At 31.3% G+C, this 25,794-nt stretch overlaps 1 pseudogene; it reads right to left on the bottom strand.

Annotated features, from left to right (window-relative positions):
- Positions 1-2,768: 2,768 nt before the first annotated feature.
- On the bottom strand, positions 2,769-23,923 carry LOC135200623 (uncharacterized; annotated as a pseudogene).
- Between the last annotated feature and the right edge of the window lie 1,871 nt (positions 23,924-25,794).

The raw sequence follows: 25,794 nt of genomic DNA, 5'->3' as shown, positions 1-25,794 counted from the left end.
AAAGGTATCAAGCAGAACCTTACATGATAGATACTGACAAGACCATCTTGTATCACTGAGCCTTTTCAGAGCAGAGATGAAATTTTTTGCTTATAAGGAAAAACAAATCCTTTTGCTTTGCAAGACAAATTTCATGTGGTGTGTGTGTGAGGACATAAATGTACAAATCTCTTCTAAGCAAACTAAAGAAAGAGTCAGCCAGTCGAACGGATCGACACTGTCAACAATAATAAGATTCAGTCTGTGATTATAACAGTGAATGTAAACTGCTTTGTGGTGGGCTAACTCTTCACGCACCAGCTGCTGAACTCCTCGATTCACTTCCACTCATTACAGAAGCACCATCATATGTTTGCCCCTACACAGTTTCTGGGATCAATTGAACACAATCTCAGAACCGAACACAAACTATCTTTGTTTAAAGTGATTTAGCATTAAGGTTGTGAAGCCAAACAAAGTCCAAGAATTCTTCATGTATATTGTTCTTGTAAACATAGCGAACAACTACTGATAATTGCTCTTTCTTACTGATATCCCTGAACTCATCAATTATGACTGAAAAGTACGTATTTTAACTCAGTTCTTCAGAAATTTCCTTCCGAATCATTTGGGACAGTAGAGCAAAAATTTCATTCTGAATTTTTGGGCTGGTGTATTTAACTCTATTCTTTCCTTTAAGTCGAGTTTTCACTATAGCATCATTTTCACTTAACAACTCTAAGATCTCCAAGAAGTTACCCTTATTTGGACTATCCACATCTTCTTTATGGCCCCTATGCGCAATCTTTTTTCTTGCTGTCAGACAGAGGACTCTAGCTACTTGTTTGATATAGTGTCTGTTATCAATGATCGTTTTCTCATGGGCAGATGTTAAGGGCAGCTGCAACTGTACTTCCAGATTCTATGCGTTGTTTAAGCTCTTTCAATGCACAGAAAGCTGGATATGATAATCACTACGCTGAGGTTGAGCAAACCCAGCCTCTTTTTCATTTGCCTTTTTCCATTGACGGTATCCAGTAGTTGTAAATGCAATTTCAGATGAAGGTTTATTCAGGGGAGGGAACCCTGCAGCAGAAGCAATAAGCAGCATCTTGACTAACAGAATATTCAAGCCATTGTGTGAATCATACGTACTCACATGGCCTTCCTTGCCACAAGAATAACATTTAGCGTTCTTAAATTTACAATTATTTGCTAAATGGATATCACACCCACAACGAATGCATTTACTTTGAGCTTTACAATAATCACTCTTACCTCCCCCTTTAGAGTCTGCACTAGAATTAGGCCTATATAGGCTTAGTTACCTTATGCCTCTCCTTGTTAACAGTACCTGTAGGCCTATTATCTGTAAATGAACTTGAAGTAGGACTACATTCGGTAACATAAGCAGCTTCTAAATTGGTAACCTTGGCAAGTAATTCACGAGAGGAGATTGATTTAAACTCAAAAGGATCAGCTAATAAAACCTTAGAATAAACGTCATTATCAATACCAACCAATAATTGTTCCTTCAACCTTCGGTCAAAAAATCACTATTAAATTCACACTGTTGTGCTAATAATTCTGCATAATATTCCTTCACTGACTCACTACTTTTCTTCTTTCTCTGTAGGAAATCACATAATGCTCTATGATAACCAGGTATATTTAGGAAATGAGACTTTAATTGATTTACTAGGTCATCAAATGGAATTGCAGACGGCAATTTCGGTGCTATTAACTTACAGATCGTGGAAAATGTCTCTACTCCAACTGGAGAAAGCAACAAATCCCTTTTTGCTGTCGCCTCTGTTACTTCATTTACTTCACAATTCATGGAAAATAGATCTAGCCAGCAAGATAATTCCAACTTATTTGGATTAAACCCGGGAATTGTCGGTCTCCTTGCCGCTGGCGTCCTTCCTGACGGGGAATGGAACTTCGGTAATCCCCAACAAATACAGCTGAACTCAGGCTAACTTGATTACTGTAGTCTGGACGTTGCCCAGGCCTAAACTGATGTGGTAGGCTAGATACGGTAGTGGCCGGTTGTTGTTGGTACACTAACTCTCCTTCACTATGACATACTACCTCTTCGTTCACTGGGTTCATATTCGTCGCCACTGTAGCATCCTCGTCTTTGAGTACTTAGGTTCCAAGAAGACAGGTTGGTAATTCACTTACTTTATTCTGGTATATCAATTATAAGTATGCAGATCCATGCTTCTGCTCGCGTCACAGTTCGTGGATGGTAGGAGACAGTCCACCACAACTCCCAGAAGGTTCAACACAGTAGAATGAGAGAGTAGTGTTTCTCAATACATTACAATACCCATACCCATATCTGTATCATACCCATATCTGTGCCATACCATAACCATACCTATATCTGAACCATACCCATACCTACATCTGTATCATACACATATCTGTACCATACCCATACCTATATCTGTATCATACCCATATCTGTGCCATACCATAACCATACCTATATCTGAACCATACCCATACCTAGATCTGTATCATACCCATATCTGTACCATATCATAATCATACCCATATCTGAACCATGCCGATACCCACATCTATATCATACCCATATCTGTACAATACCATAACCATGCCCATACCTGAACCATACCCATACCTACATTTGTATCATACCCATATCTGTGCCATACCATACCAAAACCATACCCATATCTGAACCATACCCATACCCATACCCATACCCATACCCATACCCACATCTGTGTCACACCTATATTTCTACCCATTACCCATTATCTGTACCATACCCAAGATCTGTATCCATAACCAATAAATCTGTACCATACCAAAACCATAACCATATCTGAACCATACCCATACCTACATTTGTAACATACCCATATCTGCACCATACCTGAACCATATCCATACCTACATTTGTACCATACCCATATCTGCCATACCAAAACCATACCATACCACATCTGTGTCACACCATATCTCTACCATACCCATATCTGTACCATACCCATATCTGAAACATACCCATAATAATATCCATATGTGTATGAGACCCTTAGCTTTACCATATCATAACCATACCCATAACCACATCTGTATTATACCCATATCTGTACCATACCATGCCTATATCTGTACCATAACCATACCTGTACCATACCCATGCCCATACCCACATCTGTATCATACCCATATCTCTATCATAGCTATATCTTTATCATACCCATATCTCTACGACACCCATAACTATACCCATAACTGTATCATAGCCATATCTGTACCATGCCCATATCATCATACCCGTATCTGTACCATAGCCATACCATATATGTAACTTACCCATAACCATAACCCGATAGCCATATCTGTATCATTACGCACATCTGTACCTACCATACCCATATCTGTACCTATCATACCCATATCTGTACCATAACCCTAACCATACTATATCTGTACCATGCCCCAATAATCATACTATATCTGTACCTACCTATACCTATACGTAACATCCCGTAACCATACCCATGAACCATACTAATATCTTTACATGCGCCACCGAAAAAAAAGAAAAAAAAAGAAAACCCCACACAACCCCCACCCCCCCCCCTCCCCCCTCCCCCGCCCCCATGATCTACTATATCTGTACCATACCTATACCATATACTAACATACCCTCACCATACCCATGGACCATATCATACCCATATCTGCATCATATCCCCCATATCTGTACCTACCATACCCATACCATCATATGTATCAGAACCATAACATACACATACCAATATCTGTATCATACCTCCAGTTATACATATCATAACCATACCTATCCCAATATCTGAACCATACCCATACTTACATCTGTATCATACCCATATCTGCGCCATACCATAATCATGCCCATTTCTGAACCATGCCCATACCCACATCTGTATCATACCCATATCTGTACCATACCCATTTTTGTATCATTCCATATCTGTACCATACCCATACCCAATTCTGTATCATACCCATATCTGTACCATACCATAACCATACCTATCTGAACCATACCCATACCCACACATCTGTATTCATACCCATATAATCTGTCCTCATCTCCTTTTCCTTCTCTTTATTTTTAGTTTTTTATCTTTAGTTTTTTATCTTTAGTTTTTTATCTTTAGTTCGTTTTTTTCTTTAGTTTCTTATTTTTTCTTTTGTTTGCTCTTTAGTTTTTTTATTTTTAGGTTAGTTTTTTCTTTAGCTTTTATTTTTTATTTTTTACTTTTATTTTGTTTTTATCTTTAGTTTTTTAAAATTTTAGTTTCGTTTTTTAATTTTTTTATTTTTAGTTTAGTTTTTTATTTTTTATTTTTTTCTAGTTCGTTTTTTTTCTTAGTTCTTATTTTTATTTTCTATTTTTAGTTCGTTTCTTTATTTTTTTTATTTTTAGTTCGTTTTTCTTTTTTTTTATTTTCAGTTCCTTTTTTTTCTTTGGCTTCTTATTTTTTCCTTTTTATTTTTAGTTCGCTTTTTTCTTTAGTTTTCTTATTTTAGTTTTCTAGTTTTTAGTTCGTTTTTTCTTTTTATTATTTTTAGTTCGTTTTTTCTTTAGTTTCTTATTTTTAGTTTCTATTTTTAGTTCGTTTTTTCTTTAGTTTCTTATTTTTAGTTTCTATTTTTAGATTCGTTTTTTCTTTAGTTTCTTATTTTTAGTTTCTATTTTTAGTTCGTTTTTTTCTTTAGTTCTTATTTTTAGTTTCCAATTTAGTTCGTTTTTTCCTTTAGTTTCGTTATTTTTAGTTTCTATTTTTACTTGGTTTTTTTTCTTTAGTTTTCTTATTTTTAGTTTTCTATTCTTAGTTCGTTTAGTTTCTTTACGTTTCTTATTTTTAGTTTATATTTTTTGTTCGTTTTTTTCTTTAGTTTCTTATTTTTAGTTTCTATTTTTAGTTCGTTTTTTTTCTTTAGTTTCTTATTTTTAGTTTCTATTTTTAGTTCGTTTTTTTCTTTAGTTTCTTATTTTTAGTTTCTATTTTTAGTTCGTTTTTTCCTTTAGTTTCTTATTTTTAGTTTCTATTTTTAGTTCGTTTTTTTCTTTAGTTTCTTATTTTTAGTTCGTTTTTTCTTTAGTTTCTTATTTTTAGTTTCTATTTTTAGTTCGTTTTTTTCTTTAGCTTCTTATTTTTAGTTTCTATTTTTAGTTCTTTTTTATTTTTTTTTATTTTTATTTTTCGTTCGTTTTTTCCTTTAGTTTCTTATTTTTAGTTTCTATTTTTAGTTTCGTTTTTTCTTTAGTTTCTATTTTTTAGTTCGTTTTTTTTCTTTAGTTTCTTATCTTTTTTATTTTTTTATTTTTTATTTTTAGTTCGTTTTTTATTTTTATTTTAGTTCGTTTTTTTTTCTTTAGTTTTTCTTATTTTTAATTTTTATTTTTTAGTTCGTTTTTTTCTTTAGTATCTTATTTTAGTTCGTTTTTTTTGTTTAGTTTCTTACTTTTAGTTTATATTAGTTCGTTTTTTTTCTTTAGTTTCTATTTTTAGTTCGTTTTTTTAATTTTTTCTTTAGTTTCTTATTTTTTAGTTTTTCTATTTTTAGTTGGTTTTTTCTTTAGTTAACTTATTTTTTAGTTTATATTTTTAGTTCGTTTTTTCTTTAGTGTCTTATTCTTAGTTTTTCTATTTTTAGTTCGTTTGTTTCTTTTAGTTTCTTTATTTTTTTAGTTTCTATTTCTAGCTTCGTTTTTTTCTTTAGTTTCTATTTTTAGTTTCTATTTTTAGTTCTTTTTTTATTTTTTTTTTTATTTTTAGTTCGTTTTTTTCTTTAGTTTCTTATTTTTAGTTTCTATTTTTAGTTCGTTTTTTTCCTTTAGTTTTCTTAGTTTTGAGTTTCTATTTATGGTTCTTTTTTTCTTTAGTTTCTTATTTTTAGTTTTTTATTTTTAGTTCGTTTTTTATTTTTTTTTATTTTAGTTCGTTTTTTTTTTTTTTTTCTTTAGTTTCTTATTTTTAGTTTCTATTTTTAGTTCGTTTTTTGTTTAGTTTCCGTTTTTTTCTTTTATTACTTAGTTTAATATTTTTAGTTCGTTTTTATTTCTTTTTTAGTTTCTTATTTTTAAGTTTCTATTTTTAGTTCGTTTTTTTCCTTTAGTTTCTTTTTATTTTTATTTTTTATTTTTAGTTCGTTTTTTTCTTTAGTTTTTCCTTTAATAGTTTCTTATTTTTAGTTTGTTTCTATTTTTAGTTCGTCGTTTTTTTTCTTTTTAGTTTCATTATTTTTAGTTTCTATTTCTAGTTCGTTTTTTTCTTTAGTTTCTTATTTTTAGTTTCTATTTTTGAGTTTCGTTTTTGTTTGTTTTTTCTTTAGTTTCTTAGTTTTTTAGTTTGCTATTTTTAGTTTTCGTTTCTTTTTTTTATTTTTTAGTTTCTTATTTTTATTTTTTTATTTTTAGTTCGTTTTTTCTTTAGTTTCATATTTTAGTTTATATTTTTAGTTCGTTTTTTTCTTCAGTTTCTATTTTTAGTTTTCTTTATTTTTAGTTGTTTATTTTTTTTTTATTTTTAGTTTGTTTTTTTGTCTTTATTTTTATTTTTATTTTTATTTTTATTTTTAGTTCGTTCTATAGTTTCTTATTTTTAGTTTCTATTTTTAGTTAGTTTTTTTTTCTTAGTTTATTATTTTTGTTTCTATTTTAGTTCTTATTTTATTTTTTTTTTATAGTTAGTTCGTTTTTTTTTTTTTTTCTTTAGTTTCTTATAGTTTATATTTTTAGTTGTTTTTTTCTTTTTAGTTTCTTATTTTTAGTTTCTATTTTTAGTTCGTTTTTTTTTTGTTTTTTTTCTTTTATTCGTTTCGCTTATTTTTAGTTTCTATTTTTAGTTCGTTTTTTTTACTTTAGTTCTTTTATAGTTTCTATTTTTTTTAGTTCTTTTTTAGTTTTTTTTAATTTTTATTCGTTTTTTCTTTAGTTTCTTATTTTTAGTTTCTATTTTTAGTTCGTTTTTTCTTTAGTTCTTATTTTTTAGTTTCTATTTTTAGTTCGTTTTTCTTTAGTTTCTATTTTTAGTATTTTTAGTTCGTTTTTTTCTTTAGTTTCTTATTTAGATTTTAGTTTCTTTTTTATTTTTTTTAATTTTTAGTTCGTTTTTTCTTTAGTTCTTATTTTTAGTTTCTATTTTTATCGTTTTTTCTTTAGTTTCTTATTTTTAGTTTATATTTTTATTCGTTTTTCTTAGTTTTTTTTCTTTTTATTTAGTTTCTATTTAGTTAGTTTTTTCTATTTTTAGTTCGTTTTTTCTTTAGTTTCTTATTTTTAGTTTCTATTTTTAGTTCGTTTTTTCTTTAGTTTCTTATTTTTAGTTTATATTTTTAGTTCGTTTTTTTCTTTAGTTTCTTATTTTTTAGTTTATACTTTTTAGTCGTTTTTTCTTTGTTTCTTATTTTTTTTAGTTTATAATTTTTAGTTCGTTTTTTTCTTTAGTTTCTTATTTTTAGTTTCTATCTAGTTCGTTTTTTTTCTTTAGTTTCTTATTTTTAGTTTCTATTTTTAGTTCGTTTTTTCTTTAGTTTCTATTTTTATTTTTTATTTTTAGTTCGTTTTTTTCTTTAGTTTCTTATTTTTCTTTTTTATTTTTAGTTCGTTTTTTTCTTTAGTTTCATATTTTTAGTTTATATTTTTAGTTTGTTTTTTTCTTCAGTTTCTTATTTTTAGTTTCATTTATAGTTCGTTTTTTTATTTTTTTTATTTTTTTACTTTCGTTTTTTCTTTAGTTATTATTTTTAGTTTATATTTTAGTTCGTTTTTTCTTTAGTTTCTTATTTTTAGTTTCTTTATTTTTATTTAGTTCTTTAGTTTTTTTTTTCTTATTTTTAGTGTCTATTTTTAGTTCTTTATTTTATTTTTTTTTATATTTAGTTCGTTTTTTTCTTTAGTTTCTTATCTTTAGTATATTTTTGTTCGTTTGTTCTTTAGTTTTTCTTATTTTTAGTTTCTATTTTTAGTTCGTTTTTTCTGTCTTATTTTTAGTTTTTTATTTTATTTCATTTTTTTCTTTAGTTTCTCATTTTTTACTTTACTATTTTTATTTAGTTTCGTCTTTTTAGTACTTATTTTTAGTGTCTATTTTAGTTCGTATTGTTTTTTCTTTTTTTATTTTTAGTTCGTTTTTTTCTTCTTTTTAGTTTTTAGTATTTTTAGTTTGCTATTTTTAGTTATGATTTTTCTTTTTAGTTTCGTATTTAGTTTTTTTTTCTTTTGTATTTTTAGTTTCTATTAGTTTTTTTTTCTTTAGTTTTCGTTTTATTTTTTGTTAGTTTTTATTATTTTTATTTTTTATTTCTAGTTCGTTTTTTTTTTTTCTTTAGTTTCTTATTTTTAGTTTCTATTTTTAGTTCGTTTTTTTCTTTAGTTTCTTATTTCTTTATTTTTAGTTCGTTTTTTTCTTTAGTTTCTTATTTTGTTTTTTTTTATTTTTAGTTCGTTTTTTTCTTTAGTTTCTTATTTTTAGTTTCTATTTTTAGTTCGTTTTTTTCTTTAGTTTCTTATTTTTAGTTTCTATTTTTAGTTCGTTTTTTTTCTTTTTTCTTTTGTTTCTTATTTTTCTTACTTTTAGTTTCTATTTTTAGTTCAGTTTTTCCTTTAGTTTCTTATTTCTAATTTTGTTTTTTCTTACAGTTTTTTTTATTTTATTTTTTATTTTTAGCTTCGTTTTTTTCTTTAGTTTCTTATTTTTAGTTTCTATTTTTAGTTCGTTTTTTTCTTTAGTTTCTTATTTTTAGTTTCTATTTTTAGTTCGTTTTTTTCTTTAGTTTCTTATTTTTAGTTTCTATTTTTAGTTCGTTTTTCCTTTAGTTTCTTATTTTTAGTTCTATTTTTAGTTCGTTTTTTCTTTTAGTTTTTGTTTTAGGTTTTTCTATTTTTAGTTCCGTTTTTTTCTTTAGGTTCTATTTTTTTATTTTTAGTTTCTTTTATTTTTAGTTCGTTTTTTCTTATTTCGTTTCTTATTTTAGTTTAGTTTTTTCTTATTTTTAGTTTCTGATTTTAGTTTTTTATTTTTAGACGTTTTTTCTTTATTTTCTTCATTTTTTAGGTTTCTATTTTTAGTTCGTTTTTTTCTTTAGTTTTTTTCTTATTTTTAGGTTCTATTTTTAAGTTCGTTTTTTTTCTTTAGTTTCTTAATTTTAGTTTTTACTTTTAGTTCATTTTTTTCTTTAGTTTCTTATTTTTATTTTTTATTTTTAGTTCGTTTTTTTTCTTTAGTTTTTATTTTTTATTTTTTATTTTAGTTAGTTGTTTTTTTCTTTAGTTTACTTATTTTATTTTTTTATTTTTTAGTTTCGTTTTTTCTATAGTTTCTTAATTTTGAGTTTCTATTTTTAGTTCGTTTTTACCTTTTGTTTCCTTATTTTTAGGTTTTGCTTTTTCTTTAGTTTTTGATATTTATTTATTATTTTGTTTTTTAGTTTCAGTTTTTTTCCTTTAGTTTTTAGTTTTTAGTTAGTTTTTTATGTTTTTTTTTATTTTTTCGTTTCATTTTTTCCTTTTAGTTCCTTTATTTTTAGTTTCTATTTTTAGTTCGTTTTTTTTCTTCAAGGTTCTTATTTTTATTTCTCATTTTTAGTTTGTTTTTTTCTTTAGTTTTCTTTTTTTCAGTTTTCATTTTTAGTTTTTAGTCGTGTTTTCCTTCAGGATTCTTATTTTTAGTTTTGGCTTTTTTCTTAGTTTTTTGATTTTTAGGTTTTTTCGTTTTTTTCTTTAGTTTTCAATTTTTAGTTTATTTTTTTTCTTTAGTTTTGTTTTGTTTTTTCATTAGGTTTTTTACTTTTAGTTTTAGTTTTTTTTTTATCTTTTATTTTATTTTAGTTTTTTTATGTTTAGTTTTTATTTTTATTTTTGGTTTTATCTTTACTTTTTATATTTAGTTTTTATTTTCAGTTTGTTTGTTTTTCTTATTTACTTCTTTTATTTTTTTTATTTTTGTCTTGTTTTATCTTTAGTTTTTATTTTGAGTTTTTTATTTTTAGTTTGGTTTTTTATTTTGAGTTTTAATTTTTTAATTTTGTTTTATATTTAGTTTTTAACTTGTTTTAATTTTGATTTCTAGTGTAATTTTTGTTCTTCTTTAGTTTTTTATTTTTAAGTTTTGTTATTTTTTAGTTTCGTTTTTATTTTTATTTTACTTTTTTATTTTTCAGTTTTTAGTTTATTTTATTTTAATCTTTAGTTTTATTTTAAGTTTTAAGTTTTTGATTGTTTTTTATTTATATATTTTTGTTTATTTTTTAAGGTTTTATTTTAGTTCTGTTGTCTTTATCTTTTAGTTTTTTTCCGTTTTAGTTTTTATTTTTATTGGTTTTTATTTTCTTTATTTGTTTTTATTTTTATTTTTATTTTTATTTCTGTTTTACCTTTAGCTTTTTGTGATTTTGTTTTTATTATTTTTAAGTTTATTTTTCTATTTAGTTTTTAACTTTAAGTTTTTATTTGATAGTTTTGTTTTTATCTATTTTTAATTTGTTATTTTCAGTTTTTTAATTTTATTTTTATGATCTTTAGTTTTGAAAGTTTTGTTGTTTTTATTTTTATTTTAATTTAGGTTGTTTATTTTTAGTTTTTATTTTGCAATTTTGTTTTTCTTTTTCTTTAGATTTTTATTTTTATTTTTTATTTTTAGTTTTCTTTTTATCTTTAGTTTTTTATTTTCTATTTTGTTTTTATTTTTTTAGTTTTGTTTTTTATTTTATTTTGATTTTTTAGTTGTTTTAGTTAATTTAATTTTGGTTTTTATCTTTAGTTTGTTTTATTTTTAGTTTATTTTAGTAGTTAATCTTGGTTTTTTAATCTTTGGTTTTTACTTTTGTTTATATTATCTATTTTGATGTTATCTTGGTTTTTTATTTTTAGTTTTGTTTTTTTGATTTTATTTTGTTTTTTATTCTGTTTATAATTGTATTTAGATTTTTTAATTTTTTATTTTCCATTGTTTTTAGTTTTTTATCTTTAGTATATAAATATTTTGTTTTGTTTACTTTTATTTAATATTTTTTGTTTTAATGTTTTATATCATTCTTTATTTTTTTAACGTATGGGTAATAGATGTTTTATTTTTTATTTTTAGATTTGTTTTAAATCTTTAGTTTTTTATTTTTATTAATTGTTTTAAGAATTTAATTTTTGCTTTGTTTTTGATCTTTAATTTTTTCATTTTACAAGTTTCTATTTTTCGATTTTTAGTTTGTTTTTTTCTTTTATTATTTTGTTTTTATTTATTTGTTTGGTTTTTTTGTTATAGTGTACTCTTTGTTTTTTTGTTTTTTGTTTTTTTATTTTTAGTTTTTATTTTTAGTTTTCTTTTTATCTTTAGTTTTATATTTTAATGTTTTGATCTTTAGTTTTTTATTTTTTTTTTTTTTTATTTTTATTTTTGTTTAATTTTAATTTTTGAGTTGTTTATTTTGTTTAATTTTTTAAATTGTTTTAAATTTTTTGAGTTTTTTTATTTTTGTTTTTTGTTTTTATTTTTAACTTGGTTATTTTTTTGCTTCTTATTTATTAGTTTTTTATTTGTGGTTTTTTATTTTAGTTTTATTTTTAATTTTTAATTTTTTCACTTTTAGTTATTTAATTTTCGGTTTTATTTTTATTTTTATGTTTCGTTATTATTATTATTATTTTTTTAAGTTTAGGGAAAGGAAGAAGAGATGCACAGGGCCAGGAAAGGGAGGTCCCGCACCCCTCCCCTATCAGTCACTAACTTCTTTTGCCTCTTCCTCTCTCTTCTCTCTCTCGCAATTCTCTCTCTTCTTTCTATTCTTCTTCTGTCAAGAAGAAGGAACGAGAAGATACAAGGGGCCCCAAAAACGAAGGTCCCACCCATAAACTATCTGCCCCTTACCTTTTTTCACTCTCCCCCCCCCCTCTCCTTCTCATCTCTCCTCTCCTATCTCTCTCGCTTATCTGTCTTTCTTTTTAACTCTCGCTCTCTCTCTGTAGAGAGGAAGGAAGAGGAGTAAGATGCTCGGGGCAGGAAAGGAAGGTGGTCCCAACCCCTCCCTCGGTTAGTCCTTAGCGTTCCTTCCTTCTCTTTGTTCTCTCAACTCTTGGTCTTCCTAACTCACTTCTCCGCTCTCTCTTCTCCTTCTCTCTCTCTCTCTCTCTCATCTCTCTTCTCCAGAAAAGCTATGGATGCATGAGATAACTCATTGATAACTACATATGAGGCAAATAATTAAAGCCCCAAGCCAATTACTTACGAAGAAAAAAATAAATTAACGATATGACAAAACACAAAAGAAAAATCCCGGAAGAGGCTCTCACCCAGATCTACACAATGACGGGGAAAGAGGAAAAAATCAGACAAAAAAGACAAAAGTCTGCAACCGTTTTGAAAAGAGTGTGAATTGCAGATTTGGAGGAGAAAGATGTTACTACAAACATATAAGGTATGTCACAAACTATGAAATATTATGGTAAATGTGCATACCTAGATGGCTATGAGTGGATGATTGCAGAGATCTACATACAAAAAATATGCAAAAAACCTAAAAGAAGGAAAAAAGGATGTAAGTTCCGACAAAGAAAAAAAAATTGTAAATATATGCACCCGTGTAAGCCATGAAATCATAATCAAAATAAATAAACCAATCAAAGTAATAAAAAATCCAAAATAAAAGAAAAGAAACAAATAAAATAAAGAGAGGAATAAAGAATATAAGGTAAAAGAAAAAAGCAAGCCATCAACGAGATATGCAGGAGGTGTCAGAAAAAACAAAAATTTCAAAAGGCATCAGCTCCAAGATTCTTACTCAAGAGATAATAACTGGTATTTATTATGGCAAAGAAGGGAATTTGCAGGATACGGAGGGAGAAAATTGCAGATTCAGACAAACAAAATGAATAATTATGATGAGGAAGAGCAAATAAATTCATGGAAAAAGTTGGATTTTTTAATGTCAGAATCTTTCTGGAAATGAAAAAAAGAACAAAACATACCAGAACAGGAAAGGAAAAGACATGGGAAAAAATCCTTAATTATTACCAATATTAAATGAAAGGAGAAAACACGGCAAACCATCATAGTTGATGAATGCGCAAGGTTTTGGTTGACGAGTAACTCAAAAAGAAAAAATAGAGTTACTTAGAAGAACTAACCCAAAACTGAAAAGAAAATAGATAATAATGAATAAAGTAAGGAAAACCTGGTATTCCCAAGAAGAACTGGGAATGATGATCCAAATAAATAAAAGAGTTTTCCTAAACTTATAGATCAGATAGAAAAAATAGGAAATCGAAGGGGGAACCGCAATAATTATGGGAAAGACAAACAAAAAAAAAAACAAGGAAAAATATATGAGAAATAGTAGTAACTCAGAATGTGAACGTAATAGCGGTAGAATTTGAATCTGAAAAAATTAATGAATATAGTAATATATAGACCTCCATAATTACTAAAGAGTTTGACATTAATAATAGAAAAATTGGATGCATATATGTAGAATCACCCAACGGTACTGGAACTATTCTCCTATTCGGAGGACTTCCAATCTATTCCGTTTCGTAAGACTGGAAACTAACGAATAGGAGCATTGTGGTTTGTACGTTTATACATAATAAAAAAGAGAGTAATAGTAGTGCAGAAGATAAGAGGCAGCTTCGAAAAAGCTATTAGATATGCTACTAGAATAACAACATTCAACAAATAAATCACCCTGGCCAAAACAAGAAAGGAAAATACTTTCGACCCTTAAGTATTTGTTTTTGAACGAGGTGAATTATGGTTTAAAGGAAATAATAGTTTATAATGGGCGAGTATTTCAGACTATAAATGTCATAGAATTAAACAGTCCATTACCAAAGCAAGCTGAAAAACAGAGATAAGCAAGAAATGAAAAAAGTTGGGAAAGGATATTGGAAAAATACAACTTTCTACAGTTAAAAAATATAAAACGGTCCAAGAAATAAATGAAGAATTAAACAAAGGATTGGGAGAACATTTCGTAAGTTGATGACATAAGGGTAAAATACGGAGATATTATATAAAATATTAGAGAAAAATAGTGGATAAATTATATACCGAAGAAGAAACAAAAAGTTAAACATCAGTCATGCCAATACCAAGAGACAGAAAGGATCTTGTTCCAGAAAATCAGAAAGTAGAAGGAAAAAAGGTCTTGCAAAATAAAAAAATGCATGGAAAGTTATAGATCTAAAAGGTAAGATAGGAAAAAGCAGAACAAAAGATTATACAAATCAAAAGCAAAAAGACAAAAAACGGGACTTGGAAGAAAAAAACCCTAATAAATATCAAAGCCAAAAACCCCAAAACTATTATACACAATTACGCGAAAAAGATGAATAACAAAGAAGAATAGAAATTGGCCCTCTAAGATTTGAAGGGAGATTAAACGAATGAAAAAAAAAAAGGGAAATTTGCAAACATATTGGCAGAACGATAATAAGAGAGAAATTGCACCCCTAGGAATTGATAATGAAAGAAAATGATACAGAAAGTAAGGGACGGAAAAAATAAAAAAAGTGAACATATTTAGACTGACATAGATATTGATGAAGCTGAACATTTGCAGGCTATTAATTGGTAATTTAAAAATGGAGGGCTACAGCAGGGACCTGATGGGAATTTCACCTGCTATTTTGTTAAAGAAAGTTAGCTTCATTCTTATCGGAAAGCCACCCTTGCCAACTATTATTAAGACAAAGTGTAGATACAGGCAAAGATTTATTGATGACACCAAATTTGGCATATATTACCCTACTTTCAAAAGTGGATCAAGACTAGAGGCAAGTAATAATTAAGGCCTGTGAGTCTAACATCACATATTTATGAAAGTGTATGACAAAGGGTTAATGAAGAAAAATTATTATGAAACATTTAAGTAAAAAACCTAATTTGTTTAATTTTAAATTGGGACAACATGGTTTCGTACCCGGAAAAAAAAAGTACAACAAAACCCAAACTGGTTAGTACCACCGTGGAGAAACATATTCAAAAATATGAAAAGCGGAAATGAAAACCAGATGGTCGTTTATCTAGACTTTGCAAAAGATTTTGCACAAGGTAGACCATAATATATTAGCGAAGAAAATTAGAAAAACACAAATATCGTGGATAAAGTAGGAAGATGGTTAAAAAATTGTTTTTACACAAAACAGAAAACAAAAAGATAGTTATTGCAAACGACGAGAAATCGGATGAAGCCAAGTACGGAATATCCGGTGGGTTGGCCACAAGGTACGGTGTTAGCTGCAACAATACTGTTTGTTATTTATGATTGAAGACATAGACAGTAATGTTAAGGATTCGGTAGTGGAGTAGTTTCGCTGATGACACAAGAATAAGTAGAGAAATTTACTTGTGATTGAAGATAGGTACGACTCTACAAAGTAGACCTTAACAAGTATAAAGTATATGATTGGGCAGAGGTAAATAGGATGGTATTTAACTCTGATAAATTTTGAATCAATAAAAGTTATGGAGACAGAGAAGGTTAAAGCATATATGCATAGAGGGAACCTACAATAATTGAGACAATCACAAATAAGGAAGCAGTTAAAAGACCTTGCGGGTGTGATGATGAATAGGAACATGTTATGCAATGGAATCAAATAGTAAATTCTGATTTAGGCAAAATGTTTAAAGCAAAAAATGGGAATGTTGTTACGGCCACTTCAAAAACAAGAACAAAAGCTGAACACATGTAGTTATGCTTTATAAAAACATATGGTTTCGTTAGTCACCACTTGGCAATATCTTGCAATATGATATGTTACCCAATACTATCAAAAAGGATATTGCACAAATAGAGAGTGTATACAAAGGTCCCTTTACCAGCCAGAAATAGAAGAAGTTAAGGACCTTGAACTTCTGGGAAAAGAACTACAATCCTTCAAAAATTATATAGTTCTTCTAAAAGGAAAAGGAGGAAGAGAACGCTACATTGTATTAATTGCAGGCATGGAAACAGATAGAAAGGGAATAGGCCAGGAAAACAGCATTGGAAACTAGAAAATCTCAGGAAAAGAGCAAAGCAGAGGGTAGATTTAACTAGTGCCCAAAAACTATACTAGGAAAAGATAAGGAAAGCACACAGGACCATTAATCCACTACGCACCCAGCATCGACTTATTGCAGGCGTCTATTCAATGGCGTTGACCAGCTCATCTGAGGGAATTATATCAGGAAATTGGATGCGTAGATGTGTTAAGAATAAGCTCGACAAATATCTAAACTGCATCCCAGGACCCATACAACGATTGGAAGATGCAAAATAAAAATTACCGGAAGATGTACTAGCAACTCTCTGGTATAGGACATTAAGAGGTGGGCCTCACACTGGAGGGACTGGGGCAACCCGAACAAAAAAACATGTAAGGTCTGTAAGGTTAAGGTTAAGGTCTCTCTCTCTCTCTCTCTATCTCTGGTAGAGAAGGAAGGAAGAGGAGAACGATGCTCGGGAACGAAAGGGAGGTTTCCCCATCCCTCCCTGTCTGTCCCTTAGCTTCCTTTCCCTCTCTATGCCTCTCCTCCCTCTCTCGGTTCTCCTAACTTTCTCTCTCTCTCTCTCTCTCTCTCCTATCTCTCTCTTCCTATCTTCTCTCTCTCTTTAGAGAGGAAGGAAGAGGATGAAATGATGCTCGGGGGCTGGGAGGGAGGTCCCACCCTTACCCTCTCTTGTCCTTAGCTTCCTTTCCTCTTCTCTGTCTCTCTTTCAGTGCCATTTTCTTGCCTTGGTTCGGTGAGACGTTCCTGCGCAGTCTTGATTAATCAAACAGATACGTCTGGAAATTGAAAAATATCTATAAGTGTTTCAGTGAACTGGTCGGGGTGATAAGATTAGTGTGAAAAATAGTAGGATAAAGCCATCTAATAAGTTAGTTTATCAAGTGAAATTACTGTAAATCAGATCAAGATGGCAGTAAGTGTTCCAACTGTGGAAAAAAATGGCAAAATTTAAGCATGTTTAGCAGGTATTCGCAATACGATGAGGTAGACTGGAAGGGAACTGGCATTTCTCATCTATGAGATCAACAACAGTCCTAACCAAAAACGATACAAAAGCATTCATAGACATATTAGAAGGATTACGATCCATCAAAACTGGAAACAACAAATCAACAGAAAACATCTTGAAAAATAATTGAAGAAGTTCCAAATAAAAATCCAAGGGGATCAAGAGATCTCAAATAAAGATAACACAAATCCAACTCAACATATTCTGACAAAGAAAATGAAGAAGGAAGGGAATAGTGTGAAATATCCTTAAGTGATGCAATAGGAAAAAAGAATGACCAAAAGCATTGACAAACTGTGATAACGGTGTGGTATATAGTCCCGCAGACTTGTAAAACTGTGAAGCTGAACCGTCTGCCGAAATATATGGGGGCCCTGGCTTAACTTAAACAAGCACCACTAATTGATTGTTAGATTTTCTTTGGGTCTAGAATCCAATATGGTGGAGATTACCAGATTGAAAAAAACTAATACTATAATATATCTGCCAGAACTTACTGGATATAGAATGACCAGTGACAAGGACATTTTGGAGGTTGGTTTTACCCCCTGACCAGACGCACTGAATAAAAGGGGGTGGGGTTTAATTGGATATCTTAGATCCAACTCAGGAGATAACCGAGTAAAATTTACACTACAATTAGCACTGGACACAGCCTAGGAATACTGATGTTGGTAATAACAGGACATTTTAGTGGGAGGTTACCCACCCCCTTGACAGAAAGCCCCACCCCCAAACGAGTGGGGAGGGGGACGACCATTTATCTGCATTCCAAACATTGGAGATAACAAGTCTACAACAAAATTGGTACTACAATTAGTACGGTCACATCCATAGGAGGTACCTGCCAGTGGTAATGACAAAATTTTTAGTGCGGGTAGTTACCCCCTAAACAGGACACACCCCACAACGAGGGGGGGGGCGGGGGGGGGGGAGACAGGCTCTGCATCCAACATCGGATTGATACCACCAAAGTAAAAATTTGGTACTACAATAGCAATGCACATTTCTAGAATGATGTGATGGCTAAGTGCACAGAACATTTTAGTGGGGTGGTTACCCCCTGACAGACACCCCACAAACGATGCGGGTGGGGAGGGTAGGGGTTAGGGGGAGTCAGGAACTGCATTCCAACCATTGGAGATACTAACTTAAAATTTGATACTACAATAGCACTTCATATCCTAGAATTGTCTGGATGGTAAATGACAGACAATTTAGTTGGTGGTTTCCCCCTGACAGACACAAACCCTAACAGGTGGGCAGGGGGGGAAGGGCAAGCCCTGATAATTAATGTCTTAGAACTAGTATAGTAGGCTACGACTTGCCCCCGTATTATACATTATCCCATTATATGGTTTAATAAATATTTTTTACTTTCTTTATTCCTTCCTTTAAAAAATTGTTCTAACAACATTGGTTCCCAACCTTTGGCACTTTGAGGGGGGGGGGGAGCCCCTGACACAATTTTCCAGCATCCCAAGGAACCACAATAATATATACATATAATATATAATATATATATATATATATATATATATATTATAGATATAGAGATATATTATATATATATATATATATAATATATATATATTAATATAATATTGTCAACCACGGCAAAGGATAAGTCTTTACCCAGGGTTGGTTTATGGTAACGATGTAATGGCCTTGTTATAATACCAGTCAGCGGGCAATAATAAAAAAAAATTACCACGCCAAAAACAAAAGATGTCTGTTGCAGTTATCACTGAATTATGTTCCACTTTAAACTTTAACTTTACTTAGCCACTTAATATTACCACTTCATAAATAAAATCTAATAACCCAAAACACCAAGATTCCAAGATTACCAGGCACAAGAATAAAAGGAAAACACTCGAAAAATATTTAACTTTTAATACAAAAACTATTAATGCACCCACTAATAATAATAATAATAAGCACTTGTTTTACACCACAACTTAAGCACCCAATAAAAAATAGCGAGCAGAATGTTTGACTGTATGAACAAAGCTGTGATTCTCTCCTCTGTTACATTCTTATCAGAAACAAATGTAAACTTTTTAAAGTACTGGACTAGAGTGTGTCCAAGGAGCATTTTAAAACAGGAAACAGGAAAAGTGCTTAAATACGAAACAAAGAAACAATTTACAAGAAATGTTTACCAGAAAATACAAAACTTGTTATTTTTGAATACTTCTTTTTTTTTTTATTTTTTTTACAATATTTAAATGTGACAGCTCGTCACAGCTCCTTCCCCTGTTAGGATAACAGCAATCCCTGATTAGCTGTTATTTATGGGTGGAGGATCAGGTCGACCCAACAGTATTCCTTTTTTATTCTGCAGACTGTCTTGGGACAAACGGGATAAGGCATACTGCTATGGAGTTGTTGGATTGCCTTTGACTTGGTCTCCGAAGCTTTTTTCAAAAAAAAAAAAAACGTTGTTGAAATTGGGTTAGGTGATTATGGACCATCCTTGAGAAGTTTTTGATTCTGTAGTCGGGAAACGTTCAAACTACACTAAAGGACGATGGTCTGTGTAAATATTACTTTCTTTTGATGGGGGGGAAAACCCCCCCCCTCGAGCGTAGGTATGGTGAGAAAATGCTGGAGAGCTGCTATTATGGCATAAGTCAGCTTTTTCGATGGTAGCCCATCGAGTTTGTGGATCCCCGGACAAATACCCATGAGTAGTAGGCGATGGGTAGGGAAGGGAGTCTTAGAGGTTATGTTCCTCTTCTGGAATTGTGGGGAGTGGATGTTGCAGCAGGAATCTGCTCCATAGCCGGTTAGGCACTGGCATACTACACTTGGAGACAAAAAATCCTTTATTTAAAGACAGGGAGCCCTTGAGTATGGGTGGGTTTACAATATTAGAATATGTTTCAATTTTTGAAAGATCAATATTTATTTCTGGGAGTTCCAGGAAAAAGTTAACTTTTGATGATGTTAATCTATAGAGTGGGGCAGCAAATGATGAGAAAATCTCTCACAAATCTTGAAGAAGTAAGATATTTCATAACCAAGGAACGGGTTCTTTATATCTTTTTTGTTTAGAAAGGAATAGGAAATTGCTTATACTTAGGTATATGGCTTCTTTAGGGGCGATGTGGACCATTGCCAATGCGGATGGCCTAAATAAAAAGTTACTTCCGCTCTGCCAAATGTGCTCCTTTACTAAAATTAATTGGCTTATCTTGGCTTTGGCGGATTTGCGGAACCGTTCGAGTAGTTGGCCTTAGAATAAGATGAAAATGTTAGTCCCAATTCTCCTCTGACAATGATCACATGCATCCAGGGTAACACGTAGGTGTCTTAGGTAAGGCCTGGCGATAATGTTACTCATCATTCTTCCTGGAAAGGTAGCAGGAGAATTAGGAAGTCCGAAAAAGGTAACACTTGTATAAGAAAAATTAAACCAAATGGGGTGGTAAAGGCAGAAATTTCTTTTTGCCTTTTCAGTTGATGGAAACTTGATAGTAACCCTTTCATCCAAATTCTATTTGTGTTAGGATTTTTGCCTTCCCTATGTTGTCCAAGATATCATTAATTCGAGGTAGAGGAAATGAGTCTTTAATGGTGACTTTGTTTAATTTGCGGTAATCTGTGCATAGCCGTAGTTGACCATTGGCTTTGGGTACTAAAATGCACGGTGAAGCCAAGGTGACGTACTGGGTTCAGCTAAATTATTATCTATAAGTATTGAACCTCCTTTCTTAGAGATTCCAGTCTCTACCAACTACTCTATAATATGGCTGCCTTATGGGTGTAGTTCCTGGCTCTAAAATGATATCATGCTTAATTGTGTCACTGACTTTTAATTGATCCGAACAAACATCTGAATACTCCAGCAGTAACTTAGTTAAAGTTTTACAATGATTAGGCGGGACTTTTGCAAGATAACTTGGCAAGGATTCTAATACTTGGCTGTTGAGAAGATCCTTCCATGATACAAGATTATCCTCTGAAGGAGTTTCTTCATCTACCTCCTGTTTTTGAACTGAACTGTGGTATCAACAGAAACCGTTTGAGAAGAGATGTGACTTACCACATTAGCAGGTGCACGATATGGTTTTATAAGATTAACATGTACCATTTGAGTAGGACGTTCGTCGGTCAGGTGTGGAGATTATATAGTTTAATTTGGAAGGTCTACTGGCGATGGTATAGGGTCCCATAAATTTCTCTCTTAAGAGTGCACCTGGTATCGGATGATAAACCAGAACCTGGTCGCCAATGTTGAATTCTCGCAGCTTTGTTTTCCTGTTGTAAAGGTTGGACATTTTCTTAGAAATCAAAAGATTTTATTAGCAAAAGTTATACATCAAGGCTTTTAGTTCTTTCATATAAGCTAACCAGGGTGGTTGTATCCTCCTCCTTATATGAATGAAATTTTTTTCACCATACTTAGTGTTTGTTCGTGTTTTCCTGCCAAACATAAGTCGAAGGGTGATACACAGTCGAACATTAGGTACACTGCGTTAGCATATACATGAAAGGAGGTTTCTAAAGTCATCCAATGATTGCCACAAGAAAGTATCAATATTAGGTGCGGTTTTCTCCACCATGTATTTACGTAGAAGATTTTATATGGTCTGGTGTACCCTTTCAAGAGCTCCATTTGTCTGTGGATGATATGCCGAAGCATAGACATTGTGAATATTAAACTCCTTGCATACTTTGTTTGAATAGCTTACTGGTAAAATTAGTACCTCTGTCACATTGGAGAATCTTAGGAAATCCAAAGGTTGTGAACACCTTAACAAGCTGACCAATGATTGTTTTGGCATTAATGTTCTTAATAGGCATTGCAATGGGATATCTAGTAGTAGGACACAAGATAGTTAGCAAGCACTCGTTACCTTTCCGAATTTTAGGCATTGGTCCTACACAGTCAATAATTATTTTTCTCAAAAGGTTGTTTTGGTACCGAGATGGGCTGCAAAGGTGCACGAATAATACTCTCGTTGGGCCTACCTGTGACCTGGCATTTGATGACAGGGCATTATGTACTCCTTAATATCTTTCTTTATACTGGCCAGAAGAAGTCCTGTGAAACTCTGTGATAGGTTTTTATTAACTCCTAGATGGATTCAGAGGTGTGAGCCAAATCTAGAAGTGGTGGTACAAGGGTTGCTGGTAAGACAAGCTGGTGACAGTCATGCCACGTGGAAGTTACTGGTGCTTTGGAAGATCTAAAATGCCTGAAGAGTAAGCCGTGATCAGTATAAAAATAAGAGTCGTGGGGTTATCTGATGGATTTTCTACTCTTTTCCAGTATGTCGTAAGGCTAGGATCATTACTCTGCAACTGCTGAAACTTTACTTTGCTTAAATTTACTAATTCCAAAGCCTTCTCTACTTTAGATGTTTCAAGAGTTTTATTTTTCTTGGAACTTTTGATACAGATTGAACAATTTTATTTTCATTTACTTTAAGTTCTTGTTTCAGAATGACATCTGGATCTGTTACTACTAAATTCAAAGCATTGGCCCTGCAAGGTCATTACCTATCAGTACCTGTATTGATGGATGTGGCAAGGGTTTATTAGACACAGCAACAGAAGCTTTACCTGTGTAGAAGGGGCACTGAAGTGTACCTCAGCCAAGGGTAGAGTCTTGGTCGATGTCAAGTCCGTTACAGCAACATATTCTTGCTTCATTGTCAGCTCCTGTGGTGGTAGGTTGATAATAGTTTGAGACGATCCTGTATCACGAAGACAAACGACAGGTTTCCCATTTACTGAACCTTGGCATGTGTAAGGTTTGAAGGAATCTAAATCCGGAGTAGGGACGGTCACATGCATCGTTTTCTTGGAATCCTGTTTTTTACCAGGCTTATGTTCTTTGACTTCAGACTTTCTACACCGAGGATCTGGGCACTTTTCAATGGGATGTCCTACCTGCTTTCAGTAAGTACAAAATCTGTCTGAAAAAAAGGTAGTTTTATTATGGGCAGGTTTATATGATTTATGGCGCAGAAAATAGTCATCTGCCAGACTAGCTGCTTTCATGAGATCAGTTTCCTCCTTATCTAAAATATAGTTAGCAATGTTAAATGGCACTTTTCTAAGAAACTCTTCCATGATTACCAGACTTTTAAGTGACTCAAATTCTTTAATTCCAGCTTTGTCAATCCACTTTTGAAAATTGTCTAACTTTAGTATCACAAAATTCAAACTGTCTGGGTTGGAGATTTTTTGTGAATTGCGGAAACTTTGACGATATCCTTCTATTGTGATTGAATAAGCGCTAGAATAGCTTTCTTAAGGATCTGATAATCCTTAACAGTAATCATTTGCGAGGAAACATAAGCTGCCTTACCTTTGAAACCGTTTCTAATGAGCATTACCCAGTGTTCTGCCGGCCACTCGAGCGAGGTGGCTGTATCCTCGAAAGTGTCGAAGAATACTTCGGGTTCTTTTTCATCAAATTTAGGAATGAGCTTTTTTGCTTTGTGGAAGTCGAACTTTTCAGGAGATTGCGTTCTTCTTCCTTGGTTTTAAGTTGTATGTTAGCAGTTTCTCTTGTTTTCGACAATTCTATTTCCGCTAATTTCTTTTGGAGTTCTACTTCCTGTAATGCAGCTTCTCGTCTTCTTTCATCTTTTCTTATTTCCCTTTCTTCTTCTTCTCGTGCATTGAGTATCTTTCATTTTTTCCAATTCCAATTGTAGTTTCATCTTGGTTACTTCTGGATCTTCTTTACTGGTAGCAACCGCCCACCGGTCAGGTAACGTACTTCTTCTACTTCTCGTCGCTCTCTTTAACTACATTCTTTGCAATTAGAAATTGGAGGATGTCGCTTATCAATCTAGCTTTGACATAGGAGGACTCTGAAGGTATTTGCCATTTCTGGGTGATAGTCAAGAGTTCCGCTTCTTTGCAAGATGTAATCTTGGTAGTTCATCTTTAGGATTAAGCAAGAATTGCTCTAAATTGAACATGGCTTAGCAAAAGAATTTAAGTTAGGATGGCACACAAAATCGTGTGAAACATTTACAAAAATAAGCTAGTTACCTTTACAAAAATAATTGCTATTTAACAAGTCTTAAGCAACTGCTGATAATAACTAAGTTCAATTCGAAGGACTGAATTATATTTTAAACCAGATGAGAGCATTACTGGTAATTCAAAAGTTTAAATAAAAATTTAACGACTTATCAATATTGACAAGTGATAAAGAGAATCCCTCAATTAAGAGGAATAAGACTGCGATATCGGTCCGAACATGTTAATGCGCGCAAAACGAACCAAAATCAAGTAATGAAATGACCAACGGAATGGTCTTAACTAAGGAATGAACTAGTTCAATGGTTATGATTAAAGAAGATTCAGGTTAGCTCATCGACACGGTATCCGGATTAACGCAAGTGTTTGTCGGAAGAAGTCTAATGGCTTGGGAAGAATCTTAAAAGGGTGGTTCATGAAAAGGGGTGGGCACTATCGATAGTGAATTAACACTGGTCCCAGTCGATTAACATTAAGCTAACCAACTATACCTCCAAGTCATCGATACCGGATATGCGTGGAGAGAATCACTTACTATTCGTAACAGTGCAACTTACTATTGTGCCCGTCTGGATCTGGTGTGAAAAATTTAATACTTAAGCTTATTTACTGCAACAGACACTTATCTCATAAATCACATAAATCACATGATACACATCAACTATGTGACTTAGATCACTGAATAACAAGAATCACATAAGTCACATGAAACACATGAAATCACATGAGTCGCATGAAACACGAAGTCACATGAAGATTTACGGTCACATGAATAAATATGAATCCCGGACAGGCCCCCAAATATTGTCACCACTGCAAGTATATTCTTTACCAGGTGGTATGGTAACGATGTAATGGCCTTGTTATATACCAGTCAGCGGGCAATAATAAAAAAAAAATTACCACAAAACAAAATATGTCTGTTGCAGTTTATCACTGAAATTATGTTCACTTTAAACTTAACTTTACTTAGCACTTAATATACCACTTCATAAATAATCTAATAACCCAAACACCAAGATCCAGGCACAAGAATAAGGAAACACTCGAAAAATATTTAACTTTAATACAAAAACTATAATGCACCCACTAAATATATAATAATAATCACTTTTACACCACAATTAAGCACCAATAAAAATAGCGAGCAGATGTTGACTGTATGAACAGCTGTGATTCTGTCCTCTGTTACATTCTTCTCAGAACAAATGTAAACTTTTTAAAGTACTGGACTAGAGTGTGTCCAAGGAGCATTTAAACAGGAACAGAAAGTGCTTAAATACGAACAGAACAATTTACAAGAATGTTTACAGAAAATACAAAACTGTATTTTTAATAATTCTTTTTTTTTATTTACAATATTTAATGTGACAGCTCGTCACAATATATATATATATATATATATATATATATATAATATATATATATATATATATATATATATGTAGTATAATGACTGATTGATATATGAGGTGTATGAGTCATTGTTGTATGTCGTGCCTTGACATTCCTTAGAAATTAGGGATTCATCATTTAACTTCCCATGGAGACAGAGAGTCTGAGCGACAACTTAGGAATGCTGATGTGTCTTGTTGGATGGTGTGACATTAAGACCCTTACTAAGCAGGTCAATGTTCGTCCAGTATGTATGGGCATTCGAGAGAAGTGACTTTTGAAACCAGTTTTGTAGCAGTTATGGGGGCGTGGACGAAGGGTGTGAATTCGTGCGTTCGTGTGAGCCTCTTTCGTTCATAATGGCAGGTAATTAGC

This window comes from Macrobrachium nipponense, chromosome 27, assembly GCF_015104395.2.
Source record: "Macrobrachium nipponense isolate FS-2020 chromosome 27, ASM1510439v2, whole genome shotgun sequence".
NCBI lineage: Eukaryota > Metazoa > Arthropoda > Malacostraca > Decapoda > Palaemonidae > Macrobrachium > Macrobrachium nipponense.
This window is presented reverse-complemented; position numbering and strand designations above follow the sequence as displayed.